Source organism: Oryzias latipes, chromosome 12 (assembly GCF_053564925.1).
Source record: "Oryzias latipes strain Hd-rR chromosome 12, Olatipes_Hd-rR_3.1".
In the NCBI taxonomy this organism is placed as follows: Eukaryota; Metazoa; Chordata; class Actinopteri; order Beloniformes; family Adrianichthyidae; genus Oryzias; species Oryzias latipes.
Window position 1 is genome coordinate 2,812,905 of NC_136248.1, and position 19,602 is coordinate 2,832,506.

At 41.2% G+C, this 19,602-nt stretch overlaps 1 protein-coding gene across 1 annotated transcript in view; it reads right to left on the minus strand.

Annotated features, from left to right (window-relative positions):
• The window catches only part of atp8b1 (ATPase phospholipid transporting 8B1), a 39,183-nt gene extending 22,204 nt beyond the window's left edge, over positions 1-16,979 (minus strand). The window contains exon 1 of the mRNA XM_011482116.4: positions 16,640-16,979. The gene's annotated coding sequence lies outside the window, so the exon portion shown is untranslated. The remainder of the gene's footprint in view (positions 1-16,639) is intronic.
• Positions 16,980-19,602: the final 2,623 nt, after the last annotated feature.

Consider the following 19,602-nt stretch of genomic DNA (forward strand, 5'->3'; position numbering starts at 1 on the left):
CAAATTATAATATTAGGGGATTTTAATATTCATGTTGATGACCCCAGTGACTGCCTAGGAAAGGCTTTTGCAGCTTTATTAGATGATGTTGGTTTCACCCAAAGTGTGAATGAACCCACTCACTGTCATAAGCACACCCTGGACCTTGTTCTAACCCATGGGATAGAGATCAGCCAGCTGAGTGTCCTTCCTTTTAACCCCATCATTTCTGATCACTTTCTGATTACCTTCCAGTTTACACTGGAACATCCTTCTGCCCCAGTGAATAAGAAACAGCTTAGAAGAATCTTAACTGACCGTTCTGTGTCTGAGTTTAAACACACAGTTCAGCCAGTACTTAGTGATATTCTGAGAAAATACTCTGAGACCAGCTCCCATATTATCAGTCCTAATATAAATGACCACTTTGTTAATGATGCCTTACAAGCCCTCAGGAGTACACTCGATGTTGTTGCCCCCTTGAAACCTAAGTTCGTCAGACAAAACCGAGTAGCACCGTGGTTTAACGCTGAAACTCGTTCTCTTAAACAAGAAACCCGTAAGTTGGAAAGAGAATGGCGCCGCTCCGGTTCAGAGCAGTCTCTGGATATCTGGAAACATAGCCTATTAAATTATAAAAAAGCTCTGCGTAGAGCTAGAAGCCAGTACTATTCAACCTTAATATCAGAGAATGGAAACAATCCAAGATTTCTTTTTAGCACTATTGCTAAATTAACTCACAGTCAGAGCTCAGTAGAACCACATGTTCCTGTTTCTCTCAGCTCTGATGATTTTCTTACATTTTTCGATAGTAAAATCTCAAATATTAGACATAAGTTAAATCAAGTTATTCCTACTATCAGCCCAGAACAGGCTGAAGCGGTAGAAATGGAGGCATCCATAGAAACCTCTGTAACATTAGACTGCTTCACTGCTGTGGATCAAGCGGAAATAACATCAATTATTACGTCCTCCAAATCCTCAACGTGTCTGTTAGACCCAATTCCCACTAGACTTTTTAAAGAAACTTTTCCCCTAATTAATGATCCCACATTAACAATGATAAATACCTCTCTGGAAACGGGTTACGTGCCACAGTCTTTTAAATATGCAGTTGTTAAACCTCTTCTGAAAAAGCCCAGTTTGGATCCTAGCATCTTGGCCAACTATAGACCGATATCAAACCTGCCCTTTATTTCTAAAATCCTAGAAAGAGTTGTAGTTAAGCAGCTTTACTGCCACCTACAGGACAACAGCCACTTTGAAGACTTTCAGTCGGGGTTTAGACCCCACCACAGTACGGAAACTGCTCTAGTTAGAGTCTCTAATGACTTGTTATTGGCCTCAGAAAAGGGACTACTTTCTATTCTGGTCCTGTTGGACCTCAGTGCTGCCTTTGACACTATCGACCACGGTATTTTACTCCATAGATTAGAGCAGGACATAGGGATCAGAGGATCTGCTCTCCAGTGGTTTAAATCCTATCTGTCTGATAGGTATCAGTTCGTTAATGTAAATGGCCATTCCTCTCAGTGCACTCGAGTCAACTATGGAGTCCCACAGGGCTCAGTCTTGGGACCGATCCTGTTTACGCTTTATATGTTACCCCTAGGAAACATAATCAGGAAACACAGCATTAATTTTCATTGTTATGCCGACGATACGCAGTTGTATTTATCCATGAAGCCTGACCGGAATGACCAGATAGAGAAACTGAACGCCTGCATCAGAGACATCAAGACCTGGATGACAATTAATTACCTCCTCTTGAACCCAGAAAAAACTGAGGTCATTATACTTGGTCCTAAAAACCTCAGAGATACTCTGTCTGCTCAGATAGTCTCCCTGGATGGTATAAGTATAGCCCCCAATTCCACAGTTAGAAACCTTGGGGTTTTACTTGACCAGGATTTATCATTTAAGGCTCATATATCTCAGGCGTGTAGAACTGCCTTTTTTCACCTGCGGAATATTGCTAAGATCAGAAATATACTTTCTAAGAGTGATGCTGAAAAACTCATCCATGCATTTGTTACGTCTAGACTGGATTACTGTAACTCCTCGTTAGCAGCGTGTCCTAAGAGTTCCTTAAGAAGTCTCCAGCTTGTTCAGAACGCAGCTGCTAGATTGTTAGCTGGAACCAGCAGAAGAGATCACATCACTCCTGTGTTAGTTTCGCTCCATTGGCTCCCAGCTGATTCTAGAATTAAGTTCAAGATCCTCCTGTTAACCTATAAGGCCTTACATGGAATGGCCCCGTCCTATATTAAGGACCTCATAGTCCCTTACCAACCAATCAGAACACTTCGCTCGCAAAATGCAGGACTGCTTGTGGTTCCTAGAATTGGTAAAAGTACGGTTAGAGGTAGAGCGTTTAGCCACCAAGCCCCTGTCTTATGGAATAAACTCCCAGCTCATATAAGAGAGGCCGACTCAGTTTCTACATTCAAAGCTAGACTGAAAACATTCCTCTTTGGACAGGCTTATTGTCAGACTAGTTAGTATTCAGAGATTATTTAACTTAATGTTAGTTTGTTTAAATTAAACTTAATAATAACTATTTCTTTTAAAAGGCTGCTAGAAGTTGAAGCTGGGGTAACTATGGTACACTGGGGTTCTGTCCTCTTTCCTTTTTTACTTCTACCCTTCCTCTCCTCTATTCTTGATCATAATTTATCATTTAGTTCTCCATGCCTCTGTTTGGTGCAGTGCGATTCATGTATTGTCCCTCTTTTCCTCTCCCCTCCTGGGGAGTGGGAGTGCTTCCAGACTCCAGTTGGCTCATCCGTGCTCCAGTTCCTGACCGTTTACCTCGCCTTTGCTCCACTCCTACACCTGGCTGTGGTTCCTGTCTCTGGCTCATCTCTGGCTCGTCTCTGCTCTGTACCTGACCGAGTACCTCGTCTCTGCTCCTGCTCCTACACCTGGCTGTGGTTCCTGTCTCCGGTTCGACTCGCGCCTTTGACTGTCCCCACAACCACGGCTGGATGAAGCTCGTCTGCTGGACTTTTATATATGTAGTTGTAGATTTAGATAAGTTAATTCTTCTCTAAGATTTCTGGTAAATCGCCTGTCCGTCCTGGGGGAGGATCCCTCCTTCATGTGGGCACCCCTGAGGTTTCTTCGTTTTTTCCGGAATCCGGTTTTTTTGGGAGTTTTTCCTTACCGCGAAGGGGGGTCTAAGGGCAGGGATGCCAGTATAGCTTAGTCAGTTTGTTAGTTCATTTTAGTATTTTTCTATTGAACTCTTTGTATTCGTGATCCTTTTGATTTCATGTTTTACTTCGAAGCCCATCGAGACGACTGTTGTAGTGATTTTGGGCTATACAAATAAAATTGAATTGAATTGAATTGAATTAATAGATGCAGAAATTACAATGTGCTGTTTCAAATGCAGTGTCACATTTTATTCTGCACTTTTGAAGATGCAACAAGAAGGTAAACTGACAGCAGCATCGCTGTCATGACAGTACAAATAAGTAAAGAAAACTGATGGAAATTTATCTTTGTGACACCAAATAGGTGCAGCCAAGATGCACAACAAGCGTGTTTGAGATCACCCAGGTGGACTCAACGCTGCGCAGATCACCTGGTGTGAGACATATTTTTGTTTTTGCTCCAACATCAACTGTCAATCATCACAAAAATATCGCGAGAAAGGGGTGGGAGCAAGGGGCAAACCTACCCGGACACAGCTGGAAACTAGAGACTAAAAAACAATGCATTATGGGACATGTGTCCTGATGGTTTTTGTAGTGGAGTGATTAATTAAAATAATTTAAAATACCAATTCATTAAAAAAGGCTACATACATCACAAAACATTAAAATAATCATAAAATATATAATAACACAGATCATACTAAGGGGGAGAAGAATATTAAAACTAAATTGAATATTAAGGACAACTCCAACTGTTGTCCTTCAGTCTTGCTGCAGATTCGCCTTCATCTCTCAGCCCCCCCGCCTGGTGTCCCCAACGATCCAGGCGAGGTGCCGGTTCATCTCAAACACGTCTATCGTTGCATTTTCCCCACGTATTTTCAGTGTGTCTAAAACTAATGTTGTTTTTGCCCGCACGTGTTTAAAGTTCAAGCCCCGTTAGCTGTCACGCATGTAGGTGTGGGACATTTATTCTCCTCAGCTGACCCGACTCCCGCGGGACGGGAGCGGTGTGCTGCCGTAACGGCCGTGCATAACCCTTTGATGCGCCGCCGTAACCGTAACCAAAACCCAAACCTTCCTCCGGGTCTGTGCGGCCCAGAGAAAAGTTCAGCACGGACTGCATGTATGTAAAAAATTACGAGCGAAAAGATACGTTCAAAAGGAAAGTAAGGAACTCCTTCATGTGGTCCGGGGAGGGAGGGGGCTGTCAGGTTTCCTGCTTTCAAACCCCGTCATTGTCACGCCCCCAAGAGTCATATACCCCACTGTGATTGGTTGTCATCTCCGTGCACGACAATGAAAAAGTGTCATTCATACAAACTGCCGGGCTGCAGTAACATTAAACCTTCATATTAAGGCGGGGACCGCAAAATATCATCTTGGGGGCCGCAAATAGCCTGCGGCCGCGAGTTTGAGACCCCTGCTGTACACTCTGGCACTGGTACACTAGCCGCAGGTCGGAAGAACGAATCAATAGTTCGCTTACCCATAGTTCAGACGCACATATCAGGTTGTGATATTTGTCTCAGTTTCCTTCCCACAGATGTTTACGCGCGCTCGATTATCTCTAGGCCCCGCCCCCTCCACGCATTTTAGCCACTCACAGTGGCTTTCCCTATTCTTCTCACACGCAGTGGCCGCCTCACAGACAGGTATCACGCGAGAGTGTACGTGCTCGCGTTTCATGAGTATGTGCGCGAGTGTGTGTGCCTGCCTGCGTCCGTGTGGACTTGAGTCTCATTGATTATTTCATTGATCATTGACGTGCCCCTTCCACGTTTGGTGTATAAAAAATACGAAGGGTGGGGGAGGCAAATTTACTGGTCGCGCATGTGCGACTGGATGTAAAATTCAGTCGCACACTCTCAAATTTTGGTCGCAAAATGCGACCAATTGCTCGCAGTCTGGAGCCCTGAACAGACTTCAAAGGGTTCGGCCAAAAGATTTGTGATTAGGAATCAGCGAACCAAGTTTGAGCCAGAGCCTAAAGCTCTGTAAATAAACCAATTTCAAATAAACCTAATATTGTACACAATAATAAATTTGCCCCCCCACCCTTTATTGTGGGGTTGATTGAGTGACAAAAACATACCGAACACATGATTTTAACAGCAGATTTTATTATGCATAAATCCAAAGTCTTTTTCATAAATACAGAAAAGATTGTGGCAATTTATCAAGAAAACTCTAATTTATCCAACAATAATGATGTTTTTTCTGAGACCATTTTAAATATTACATTTTTTAACTATATTTTAAACCGTGTCAACCAGCACAATCCACTAAACAGAAGAATATTTAACCACATTTATACAAACCCCTGTGTTTTTTAAGTCTATTATAGCAACAAAATACGGATAAAACTAAATAAAAAGTACTAGAAGTAAAATAATGAGCTGGTATTTGATTTCTAAGACAGAGTGTCTGAACAACCAGTCAAACTTGTAATTACTCTGCTATTGAGTGGGCGGTAAAAGGCCCGCTCTACGTCACAGAACAAATATTTTTAACCAATTGTTAAAAGCTGTGCTTTTGTCTCCATCAAGCACTGAACCACTGAAGCCAGACCAGTCTATGGCGTCTAAAACACACCCATGAAGCCATTGTAGAGCTTGGATTCGACACGTCAATCACGTTTCAGCCTCATTTGATTTAAAACAAAAAAAATGTAGAAATCTATTCATAGAAACCGTAAAGGCTTTAAGAACCAGGTGTTAAGAGACAATAACTATTGTTGAAAAACTGGAGATCTTTTCTCTGACTGAACAGGTACCAACCTTATTGTTGCACTACCACAAATGACCACTAGAGTCCATGTTTAAAGGTCCAGTTTTCCACCTCAATGGCAGGAATCACCTCGTTAATGGCTGTTCACCATTTCGCGGTCTCGCAGATTTATTTTTAGCACAACTTTTTTTAGGTGCACTGTGCTCTGTGTCCCGATTGGCTGAGGATCCCGCCCATCTCTTTTGTGCCACGTCTACTGTACGTGTCACTGCACGTGTAATAACTCCTCGTGCTCAGATCTATGTTTTCATTCAGTTTTCCAATGAGTTTTGAACTTTGACAGTTTAAAACAAAAGTGAAAAGTGTGAAAATGTTCATGTCTGTCTGAGAAAAGCAGATCAAGTGTGTAGTGAGAAGTTTCACAGCCTTGAATTTAAAAATCTAATCCTACTCTGGGTATTTCTCCTATCACGGGTTTTTTCATGGAACAATCCCCGCGTAGTAGCCTAGTAAACATCTAGACAAGGGGGGTTTCATGGTTAAAGAAAGGGGAACCATTGTTGGATTTAAAACCGTTACTTTGTCCCACTCAAGAATTGCCGAAACTTTGTTGAGGTGGGCGGAGTCACGCTCATCCGTCCCACTTGAGGCTTTACTTTCATGGGTGACATCAGGAATCCTTTTGTTTATGACTTCTGTTCAAAAAACTACAAGTTTGCATGTACAATCATGCAGGTGTTATGTTAAGATATTACCAAATCACAGCCAATATTGTGGTTTTTCTAAACTTGTGCTGCCATTTGTGAAGCTTAAGTATTAATCTGGCATATCAAAGCGTTTCAGAATTTAAACTTATGTTTTCATTTATACCTACATAAAGATTTATTATTCAAATTATTTGTAAAAAAATAAATAAATAAAAAGTGTGAGCTATGTTTATGTGGTTATCAGCAGAAAAAAGCTAAATAAAGGGGTTTGAATTGATTTTTTAATTTGAATTTTGAGCCCCGTCAAACCCTACATCTCAGTCTGGGCGTGCTTCTGGAAAAACAAGACACACCCATGTTTTCCTCACACAGAATGTGGTGCGTTTTCATGCTTTTGCCACACACACACACACACACACACACACACACACACCATTTTGTAACTTAGTACAACAGCCACACAAAGGCCCCACACCTGAGCCTGTCCAGACATGCATGCATGTTCAAGTCCACAGATACACAGAAATGCATGTTTAACACTGAAAACGAGGAGTCCAATTCAAGAAACTGCCCCATAAGTTAAACAATTAAAAGAGGAAAACAAATCCTGCGATCAAGTTAGAGCCCCACACAGATCTGTGCTGGTGCGCCGTGACAATAGCAACGATTCATCTCTGCTATCAAGAATGCACAAACAAGTCCGATGACGTTGCAGCCAGAGGGCGTGGCTGGATGATGCCGATTCAGTAACAACAGAGAAAACCATCGTAGCAGCCATGACTGAGGTGCAGCAGTGAGTCCATTAAAACTAAGTGAAGCGGCTTAAGCATCAAAACTCAACTCAGCGGCCTGATTGGCAGGCCAGCCGTCACATGATCGAGAGCACAAAGTGCTGGATGGGAAATTTAAACAGTCAAGCTCATCTCTATTTTACCCTCACTTTTGTGATTGACACAAGTCAAGTCCATTTCAAAGCTATTTCTGTCTGCAGAGTAATTTAAAAAAATGAATTTCGTGGCAAGAAATCTCATTAAGAAGAAATAGAATAAAAACAAATGAAGTTAAAGATGATTTGGAAAAAAAGGAACCGTTTCTAAAACAACTAGAGGCAGAACAAACAGTGTCTGCTTTATGTACTATAAGGGGGTTTAGACCACTGGAAAAATACTGATGGCAAAAAGAATAGATTATTTTAGCATTACAAATGTTTGGAAACTAGATGTGAGTTTCAATTTCAAGAGAAAACGTCTGCAGGCTAACGGGACAAGTTGCAACAAGACTCACTAAAAAGACATCAGAATAAAAATAAAATTCAAGAGATTCCTCTGGACCAGGAAATACTTGAGACTACTGAAGACTGGAAGGAGGACTTAAGGCACAAATGAACCAGGTGAAAGGTGGTGACAAACAGAGGAGGAAGTGTGATGGTATGGGGCCATTTTTCTGGCTCCAGGCTATTGAGCAGACTGAAAGTCTCCCTGAACAAACATCTACCACGGCATTCTGCAGCATCGTGGTGTTTGAGTCCAGTTATTTAGAGGTCCATCCTCCAACAAGAACAGGATCCAGAACATATTCCAGGTTCTGCCAGAACTCAGGACAAAGAACAAGATGGGAACCTTCCAGACTTGAACCTTGTTGGTCCTGGAAAGAACCAAACGCCAATGAGAACTTCAGCAGTAGACGTGGAGAGAACCTTTGGGAGAATCTTCCATGTCTGTGTTCAGATGGTGGAAACTCTGATGAAGGGAATGATTATTGAAAAAGTGTCTGGTTTCATCACAGTCCAGAAATCGGAAGAATCAACAGGTTCTTAATGACAAAAATAATTACTTTAATGAAGGTAGAATTGTTGTTTAAGTGACTGTTCTCAATTGTAAGAGTTTAGCTTGATTCAGAGTCCAGTAAAGTGATCCGTTTTGTGTTTAAACACATTTTCCTTCAGTTTCCATATTCTCAAATCAGTAGGAAAGAGTCAAAGGAAAATGTACTCATTAAAAGTATTTTTTTCTGGTTCTGAGTGCACATTTAGCTGCGTTAGACCACTTAAGAGATTTTTAAAAAAAAAAAGAACCGGCTCCTTTAAACTGCTTTGCACTCCTGCATGTGTCCCGATGATCCGCAGACAAATGAGTTTGTTTTGCAGATTTCTCCATGCAACATTTACTGAGAGAAACTTCAGCAAAGACAGGCTGGAGGACCACTAAAACAAGAGCGTTTTAAAATAACAAACCACTGTCAAGATTAGGCCTGCACAATATACCGCAAATTTATCGTTATCGCAATATCAAGCTGTGCAATATGCATATCGCAAAAGACAGCAAATTTGCAATAAATGGTTACCTTAGATGTGGCCAAACAATCTTATAGCAGCTTGAAGTGTTTAATGGATTGAAAGAATCCCTTTCTGCATTTGACCAATCAGATGGACCCCTTCACGTTAAATAATCGGATGGCGCCCTATTATGTTGTATGTTCGCCTCCTACGTCAACAAGGGTCATTTGTAGTATAATTTTTAAGCTGTTGTGATGGAATGGGAATAATATTTTTGGTTGTTTTGCTAATTGTTTATTAACCGCAAATTATATTGTCATCGCAATATTAATCACTGATATCGCATATCGCGAGTTTTCTTCATATCGTGCAGCCCTAGTCAAGATGATTTCAAACATCACCACACCAAAGGAAAACATGTTCTGGAATAAATCACATAAAGCCTCCGTCAAACCTACAAACCTGTCATTACTGAAGGCATGCAAGCCTTAATTTAACAAGACTATTCTGGAGAAAAACTTGTTTAACACCTTGTTAGTATTAAAAAAAAAAAAAAGTACAGGTTGTTTTTATTAAAATTACAAAGAACAAAAAAAAAAACTCATTTTTTTTAATACAATAATTGATGTTTTTTCTTGGGTTCTTTAGACTCGTTTTTATTGTAAATAGCCTTTGTAAATATCTTTATCACTAATATTGTGCTATTGTCATGGAATTTAGCTCCTTTGGCATATTTATGTTGAAGCAGCTGCTGAAGCGTTAATATGCACCGTCCTAATTCAAACACCGGTAAATAAACAAAAACTCAAATGGGTAACTAAAGTCGGCCGACAATGCAGGCATCTGAATGAGGCTGGTGTGAAACCTGAGACCTGAACTCATCTGCTTCAACAAAAATAACTCGTTACATTAAAACGTGGCCTTTTAGAAACAGAGCGGAACTACAGGACCCCACCTCCACAGAACCCCACCTCAAAGGACCCCACGCAGAAGCTGATGGGGCGGCCAGACTAAACAATGCCCCCCAAGGACACAGAAAACACTCATACTCGTCTTTTTCTTAGCCAGCTTCAGGATTTAACAAAGAGGAGAAATGTTAGTCGCTGCAGAAAACGTCTTTGCCAACATCTGAGCAACAAACCATCAGGAGGCTGTGAAGCAGCAGCAGCAGCAAACAAGTTCTGGTGACTGGCTTGGAGCATCTCCATGGCAACAGGAAAGAAGAAGTAGGAGGCGGGGTTAACAGAGCCGAAGAGATGTGACGAAAGCGAAACCCGAGCCGAGGGTGGGGGTGCAGCACTTGCCCTCACAGGTGAGATAGAAGGGTGCAGAAAAAGCGCTGTGGAACCGCAGACTCAGTCCAGCCAACATAAATATGGACGTCTCTTCTGCACCAGATCTTTTCCACATATTTATGTGCACCGTAGTCTTTGAAACACAAGCACAGCTGCTGTTCTGGTGTGTTTTTGGGGTGGACTGCTGCAATTGAGGCAATCTGAAAGGTTTCAGATCAAAAATTTGTCTTTAAATGATAATCTTGCGATGAGTTTTTGGTTACTCCTGCAGCTTCGATGCTCTTCAGCGACTAGAGAACGTAAACCACTCAAGTCCCTGAATGATGTTAAAGCAAACGAGTGGAATCGTGAGTATTAGACTCTGGATTTGCACGACAAAAGCTGTATTCATAAAAAAAATACACGTTCCATTTTCTGTTTTAAAAGAATTGAAATCGTGGTTATTTATATTTGAAGGAACAAAACCGCTGCTCCAAGTCCATTTCATCCCTCCTAGCGTCTCTGCAGCACAAGTGGAGGAGAAAGACAGAAACGGCCAGATCCAGTCAATCCTCGGAAAACTACAAGATATCCTGGAAAAGTACAAGCTGCTCCGTTCCCAGCGCCTGTGTCACGCTAAAACAGACTTTAAACAAAACAAATAAAACTCAGTTTACGTCAAATTTAACCAGAATATCAATCAGGCCCAGAATAATATGCCATTTGCTGCACCTGCTCTTCTTCTCTCCATGCATTTGTTTTTCAAGGAGTTTAAAGGAAAATGTTTTTGCTTTAAAGCAGACGGAGTCAAGAACAGAGTGAATGGATGTCTGTTAAATGCCTTTGCTCTGTGACTCAGCTTAATGAGGATTTAGGTCTTCTGTGGGTTTCGACTCACAGCAGGAGTCCAGACAATGAATCCATCAACACAGCGGCGGTCCGTCCACAGAGACACAGCGGCTGTGAGGTCCCACACTGACTGAGCAAATCCACAAAACAGTGAACTATTCGGGTTCTATTTACAAGCAACACACTTAACACACACACACACACCAACTTCAGGCTCCACATAGAAACCATTTGACTACAGATTTGCATGAGTTGTTCTCCAAGTACATGTGAGCCATGACTTCACATCTTGGCAAAGGACAGCCGTTCAGTTGAAAGCTCTCTAGATATCAGCAAGTAATCAATGACTAGTAATTGGTTTAATGCTATAAATCCTTCAACCCATTTTTTTTTTTGTTTCTCTTTCTTTATTCTAGTACAGGGGTCGGCAACCGGCGGCTCCGGAGCCGCATGCGGCTCTTTCCTCCCTGAGCTGCAGGTCTCTGTGTTTTTGTGAAATAACCATCATGTTCTAAGATTGTCGGGGTGCCTTTAACACCATCAGGTAGGGCGAGCGGACAGGAGGAAAAGAGCAGCGTAAACGTGCGGCGGGAGCGCGTCTGCAGCTGTGAACGTTGACCAGGGTCTGTTATGGGATGGATGGAAAGTTCTTCAAAAAGGACAGTCGGTGGAGCAGCAGAGGTGTGGCCAGGTAGAGAGGCGGGGGCGGGGCTTACACTCATCTTATGATTCAGCTGCTTTCTAATAAAAAAATAGTTGTCACCCGTAAAATTAATATACTTTATTGGGTTTAATGGATTTAAAAGAAAAAAATAGAAAGGAGTCTGGATCAAAGTGAGTTTGTTTCCATCATCTCATCTTAACTCTGGGTGTTTGACAGACAGAAAAGTCTATTCAAGTTTGTGGAAAATGGACAAAAGCTCAAAGGAAACACCACGCTGATAAATAAATAAATATCCTGACAGCATTTGGAATCAATACAAGTATTGCCAAATGAACTATCGCGATATTTAGGCGAAACAATATTTTTTCTAACACCCCTAGTGTTGCGGCTCCCTGTGCTTTCATTTCTGTGGGAAACTGATCCAAATGGCTCTTTGAGACGTTCAGGTTGCTGAGCCCTGTTCTAGTATCTTCCACCATTTTTTGGCGCTTGACTCCTACAGTTTTTCATCTATTTCAACCATTCAACTATTCAAATGTTCAGCTCTTTCTGCCTTTTCCAGCTGTGACTTTTGGTCCTTCAAATCCTTGAACTTTTCCAGATATTCCAGGATTTCTGCCTCCATTGAAATAAATGGGGAATCCTTTGAGCAGAAGCTCGCTGGTTCGATACCTGGCTCTGGCATTTTTTAATTAAAAATCTCTTGTTTGTCATTGTGCTGTTTTCACTTTATTTATGATCAACTTTCATCATTTTTTCATTTATTTAGCCAATTATTACCCTTCAAATTTTATTTTCATTCAGCAATACAGCCTTCTCAACTTGCATGTTTTTCTAGAAAAGCAGCTCCTTCTAGTTTTACAATTATATCAGACAGAAAACCTGCATGAAAAACAGCAGGGGTGGGGTAGGGTTGGGGGGGGGGGGGGGGTTCATGCATAAAAAGAAATTGAACCCAGAAACTGTTGGCTGCTCCCAAAGTACCCCCTTGGCCCTACCCCAACCTCCCTTCAGAGCATAAAGGGGAGGGCGTGAAAGTCGGGGTTGAAAAGCGAGAACGACAACGGGGAAGGATCATTGGCTGGATATAAAAACTGGAACGAGTGGCCCCCTCCCCCCAGCGTTCCAAACAGGAATTACTGGATGAAGAAGAAGAAACCAGAATCCCTTAGACTGCTGTAGAGATATAACCAGCTCTTAGTTATGTTCATCAGAAGAACCATTCTGGATGTGATTTTTAACTTCATCTTGATCATCTTTTTTCCCCCGTGATGTTTTTGGCATAGTGAAAGTTCTTCAAGTTATAAACTGTCCAAATAAATGCCTAAAAAAACAAAAACAATCATTCGCTTTAAAGATCTACTTATAGAGGATACCTTTTCCTCATTTGCTCAACTGAAAGAGAAATTTGATCTTTTAAATTCAGATTTTTTTCGTTACCTTCAAGTACGTCATTTCTTTGTTTCTCAACTACCACAATTCTCAACTACCACAGAAACAGAAATAACTGACAAGATTTTTTCACTAGATCCATCCAGGAGGGGTCTTAATTCTATACTATATAACATTATGTTGAACTTTAAATGTTCCTCTGTGGATAAATTTAAGATGGCTCGGGAAAAAGATATTGGCCTTGCTATCTCAGATGATACTTGGGTTTCTGCTCTTAAACTGGTAAACTCATCTTCATTTTGTGCTCGACACCAACTAATTCAGTTCAAGGTGGTACATCGGGTCCATATTTCCAGGTTAAAGCTGGCTTCTATGTGCCCCACAGTTAGTCCACTATGTACAAGATGTAATCTTACAGATGCCTCTCTGTATCATATGTTCTTTTCATGCCCTTATTTGAATGCATATTGGAGGACAATTTTTGACACAATGTCTCGTGTATTTAACACAAATTTAAAACCAAATCCATTAACAGCAATTTTAGGGGTTGTGGAGGACCAAGCTGTTTCAGGTACTGCCAAAAAACACTGTATAGCCTTTGCATCACTCCTGGCACGACGTGCTATGCTGCTTAAATGGAAAGATACCTCCCCCCCCCGTCTTATTCACAGTGGCTACAGGATATCATGTCCTGTTTAAAACTGGAGAAAATTAGGTGTTCACTCAAAAAGTCTCCTGATATGTTTGAAGAATTATGGGGTCCCTTTTTGAGAACATTTCCAGCTCTTTAGTCATACAAGCCTACAGCAGCTTAGCTGCATGTGGTAGCATATAGTACAGGTCATGCGTGATGGAGTGATGGTTTGACTGTGGCAGTGACAGGGAATGGTATGGTTTTTTTTTTGTTGTTTCTTTTTCTTTCCTTAGCTTTATTATAAACACTTCGTGTAGTAATTTGTCTTTCAGACTAACAGAACTCTGTAATTGTGTTTGTATAATGTAAAACTCAATAAAAACACTGGGTTTAAAAAAAAAAAAAAAAAAAAAAAAAAAAAAAAAAAAAAAAAAAAAAAAAAACGTACTAGGTGGCCTCACCTTGAATGTTAGATTCTACCGACCCCGCTTCCAGTGGAAGGGGTGTGGCTTTCCAACATGTTCACTCCTGATTGGGGAGACTGGTCCCTGTAGAAATGTGGAGTCAGGCCAACTCGGACCATCACGACTTACTGAGGATGTCTGGTTCCAACATGGCAACGGCCATATCACGGAACATTGGCGACTGAATTGACTATGTCGTTGGAACCGGAAGCAAGGCATTATCTACGGGTGGCGTCACTCGCTCAGGCCACTTCTCTTATACAGTCAATAGGTGTGGATTAGGAGCCAATAACGTCACTTTTCCCTTGTTTGTACAAGAAATACAGAAGTCAATAGTGTGAGTGAAACTGGGACAGAATTTGTTTGATCCTTGTACATACTTCCTAAACCCTTTGACACATATTGATGTAAATATGCATTCAGCCACTTGGGCTCCAAAATTACCTCAATTTAGCCTCTGCTTGACAGCAAAAACATAAGTAGTTTTTTATATCTGGAAATACGTTCAGGCATCAAAGAAGTTAAGAACGTAACATTTGTTTGGACTTGAAATGAGCAAACATGCAGGAGTGATGTGAACAATCGTGACAATCCTGGCCTTAAAGATTCAGACTGTTTCTACACGATGGCTCCCTTCAGGGACTTTGAAAAAGGATAAAGGAGACATTGGTCGCAGCCCGTCCTCTGGTGCGCAGCGAGAGACCCCTGTTTCTACGCCTTCAGGTTAAAGAGGGATGAGAAATCCCAACCAACTCACGTTGGAGTTCATCCCACAGCAGGAAGCCGCACAGGCAGCCGTGAACTCACTGACCAACACCTCAAGATCATGTGGTGAATGGTGGTCCACATGGAAAAGCACTGGAGAAAAAAAAACAGATCCGTGCACAGGTCTTCACCTCACTTCACCCTTTCTTCTGTTTGCCTTTCAAGTCGCAATTCAAACAGTGTCGTCTTGAAAGTGTGGAGGTTTCCATGTGGAGTCATTTACCTATTCAAATGGGCCTTGAACCGACTTGGGCTTGGAGAAGGAGCTTTGTTTTGGGTTTATGGCTAAACACTGCCAGCAGTTTGAGGCACACGCCCTGCAGTGACCAGTGTGTCCACTTACAACAGCTGCTGCTGGCGAAACCGTCATGAACGCAGAGGTTCCAGAAATGACAGTGGAACAGCTTATGTGCCCCAAATTCTACTCCCCTTCTTATGCCTCATGTGGCTCCCAAACCCAGTGACTGTTTGAAGACAGCCAAGAAAGTCAGCATACAGAAATACCTCACAGAACTTGGATTAAAACAAAGTCTGAGACAAAATAAGTTAAATATTTACTAAAGAAAAGAACATTCCCAACTTTACTTTTACTTCTACTTTACTTTATTTACTTTTAAAAAGTAAATATCTAACCTTCAGGAAAAACTCTTTTTTAACGCATCACTTCATGATGGAATTGCTCTGAAATTTTACTGGAAAAACTCATTTCTTTGTTTCAGGAGTCCAGAAAATGACAATGATTGTAAGGATGGCTGCAACTGCAGAAGAGGTCAGAAACTAAGGATTCCACTCAGACCGGAAAGTCTGGATCTACGTTGCTCTCCAGATCATCTCCAGCAACAATTAGGCCGATCGCAAAAATCAGCCTTTCATGGCGAAGCTGGGCCTCTGGAACACCCAATGAGAAGCTGCGATCAATGGGAGATCCGCCACAGTTTCAACCGAACACCCATATGGATTGCAGCTTCCAGTGACGGTCAAAAAACACACAAAGGAATGCAGACGATCTGCCGGAAGTCCCACAATCAAAAGTCAGTTACCAGCTAGTTCCATTCCTTCTTCGAAGTAAATGTTTTTGTGTCCGAGTTTTGGTTTTCTCCACACACAGTCCAAATCTGCAGGACATTGTTGCTCTTCGCCGTCTTCCTCAGCCAGAACATCTTTCCAGCTGTTGGGTCGGATTTTTATTTTCTCTAAGAGAAAGTTAGTTACTTAGTTTGGTTTCAAAATTCGGATGCACCCTAAAGATTCAGTGGTGGGACTCTCTGTGGAGAACGCCGCCATAAAACAATCCAACCATTAACGCAGGGAAGCCGGGCCTTAAGGGGTTTCTGTAGTGGCAGAACTGCATGTTCATTCTGATGATATGACGGAAAAGAAAAACGACAATCATTTTAGCTTGAAAAAGGCCAGAGTGGAACAAAAAAAAAAAAAAAAGAGTTTTGTTTTTTTTTTTTTAAACACGTTTTGATGAAAGAAGCCAAATATGAAGTTAGATGAATAATGATGAAAACCATATTTGGAAGAGCCCAACAAATGAGTTCAAACTGTTTTCTTTCAAACAATAAAAAGTGGAGGAAAAAAGGACAAATAAGGAGGAAAGCTGAGTCTGACATTAACTCTGGGGTGGGAGTTTGAGTCCTCCCATTCAGCAGGTTTTCCACAACACTAATAAATAGAGCAGCTGAACGTGCGTCTCCAGGTAGACGAACACCTGGAGACCTAATCTCCATCTCTGGACTCACCGTGTCTCCGCAGCGGGTCGGTGGGAAACGTCGCTCCGTGTTCTCAGTGCTTCCTGGAGCCGCCGTGCCTTCGCACCATGTTTTGCTCCTCTTCTTCCTGTTCGCTCCGACTCCGCTCTCGCGCCACGGCTCCCCGCCCTTCTCCCGTGGCCTCACCTGAGCTCCACCGCTGAAACCTGCCGGACCGGTCCCGCTGCGAGAGCACGGAGGCTGCGCGTAACCGTCTGCTGTGGGACGTGGTGGGGGAGGTTTTTTACCTGCGGAAGTCAGCGCAGGCGGTCAGTCACGTGCCGCCCAGGTAAAGGCGTAATTGAATTCTTGATTGAACAGGTGATGCTTTGTGGGCGGGGACATGCTCCCATCAAGGAAAAACAGAACAACATCCATATTTTGTGCTGAAAGCAGGAAAACAGGGGAACATTATTTTGATTTAAGAAACTTTTTTTTCTGAAATGTAAGAATAGTGATTTAAACATAGTGTTTACGTACACTTTTCTGTAAAATCAATAGCAACTTAAATATTTTTTACCTTTTAATTTTTAATTTTTTTGTCTTGTTTTTATGTATAACTTTGAAGTTTTGCTTTGCCTTTTTTTTGTTTTTGTTTTTTTTAATCCAGAGAGGCAATCAGAGAGCTTTATAGAGAAGCAAAAGTCTGAAGAAGTACAATAGAAGTTAAATAAGGGGTCATCAACCGAGCATCATTTTGAACAAAGAAAAGAGCAGAATTTTAACACAAAAATAATATTATTATTTTATTTAAAGTGTAGTAAATTAGTGATCAAACATTTATATGTGGACAAAATAACATACTCTCCGGGCCAGATCTGATGGAGCCTTTTTCTTTTTTTTTAAATAGCTGCTGATTTCATTGCTCAGCCTCTTACATCACTTTTTAATCTGTCAATTGTACATCTAGAAATTCTTTCCATCTGGAAGTCGGCTTTTGTTACTCCTCACGTAAAAGGAGGTGATCCAGCAGTTTTAACCAACTACAGGCCAAACTCCAATTTGTATGTCTTGTCAAAAACTCTTGAATCTTTTGTATGCGATCAACTTAAAGAGTTTTTACACTCAAATGAGCTTCTCTCAACATTGCAATCAGGCTTCAGGAAAAAGCACAGTACCATTACTGCTGCTACAAAAGTGATAATTGACATTGCTGTTGCTCTTGACAAAAAGCAGTTCTGTGCTACTCTCTTTATTGATCCTTCAAAGGTATTGGACATTGTGGTAAAACAACGGCTCATCAGTTTTGGCCTTTCAGATCACGTTGTCTCCTGGCTCACAAATTATTTACAAACCCAATGTGTTAGACATGATGGTTAAATGTACACTATGGGGTGCCACCGGGTTCTGTTTTAGGACCCCTTGTATTTGTCATGTTTAACCCTTGTGCTATCGTAGGCACTTTAACATTGGGAGTTGGGTCATCTAGACCCACTAGACAGTGCTCTGAACCTTTTTTCTTCAATGATTTATGATCTTCACTGGTGTCCATGGATTACGGGAAATCTTTCCACCTTTATCCACCTTTGTCATGGTAGGGAGAACACGTCAAGGAGGGGGTCATAGGATAGCGCAAGCGATATTAATGATATAGGTCAAAATGTGTCAGATGCATTTTTATGCCGATGACATAGTTATTTATTGCCTTGACTCATCCCTACTACTGCTGTTAAATCTCTCCAAAAACCTTTTGAGGCGGTTCAGCACATATTTCTCCAGCTAAAATTACTGGTTAATACAGAAAAAAATAAATGAATGTTGTTTTCAAACTCTAGAAAAACACCAAAGGTTTTCCCTACAGTTTCCACTCTGGAGAGAAATGAAATTGAGGAGGTCCATGTGTACAAATATCTGGGAATCTTGATCGACGTCGTCATTCAAGCCCCACATTAAGATATTAAGATCTTATGAGGAAACTGACATTGAAACTGAGTATTTTTATTCCGAAACAAGTGTTGTTTTTCTTTTGGGATTGAAAGGCGACTTGTCACCATACCTTTTTGATCCATTTTAGATTATGGAGACCTTTTAAATATGAATGCTACAGCTCAATGTTAGACGGATTCTGGGTATCACTCTGCTTTGAGGTTTGTAACAAACTGTAAGGCCTCGACTCATCATTGCAAAACCTGGAGTGGGATGGTCCTCTGTGTCCACCCAGAGGTTCACACACAGGTGCATTTTTTTTGACAAGTCTCTTCTTGGAATTTTGCCTTCCTGCATTTGTAGCTTGATCACGCTGAGGACTGTAGAATGATATGGACTGCGTTCCAATGACCGTCTTTTGCTTGCTGTTCCATCTGCTCGTACTGACCTGGGAAAAAAAGGCTTTTGTCTTTTCTGCCCCCTCCCCATGGAACACTCTACAAAATATCTGGAAATTAAAAGAGCTCATTCCTCTGAATATTTTTACATCCAGGCTGAGGATTGAGGAGAAAGTCACTTTTAACTGTACCTGTTTTACATAAGCTCTAATTTTTAGTTATTTTAGGTTTTAAATGTGTACATTTTATTGTAGATATAATTTATTTTTTTCCTCCTATAGCCAGGACTACCTTGAAAAAGAGATTTTTAATCTCAATGGGACATTTCCTGGGTAAATCAAGATTAAATAACGGTTGAATAAAAAACACAACATTCATCCATCAGACTTTATTCATGGTGGCATTTCATAAAATTGTTCAACAAATTTACAGACATTTTGTTTACAGTGCATGGAAAGACAATGGTTTTACAAACCCAAATTGTAGAAACAAAAATGTAGGATGTTTACATCCGATGGAGTGTTTCCATTTGGTAACCTCATGTAATTATGCTCTGGAAAAAATATCCTTCTTTGTGGGAAAATCTGTATTGCCCTTTAAGTGTTGTCCCTTTTTAAAGAAGTCAGTAGTGATGGTCTACATTTAGTCAGTGACGTGCACAAAGGGGGCTGCACAGTGGTAGAGTGGTTG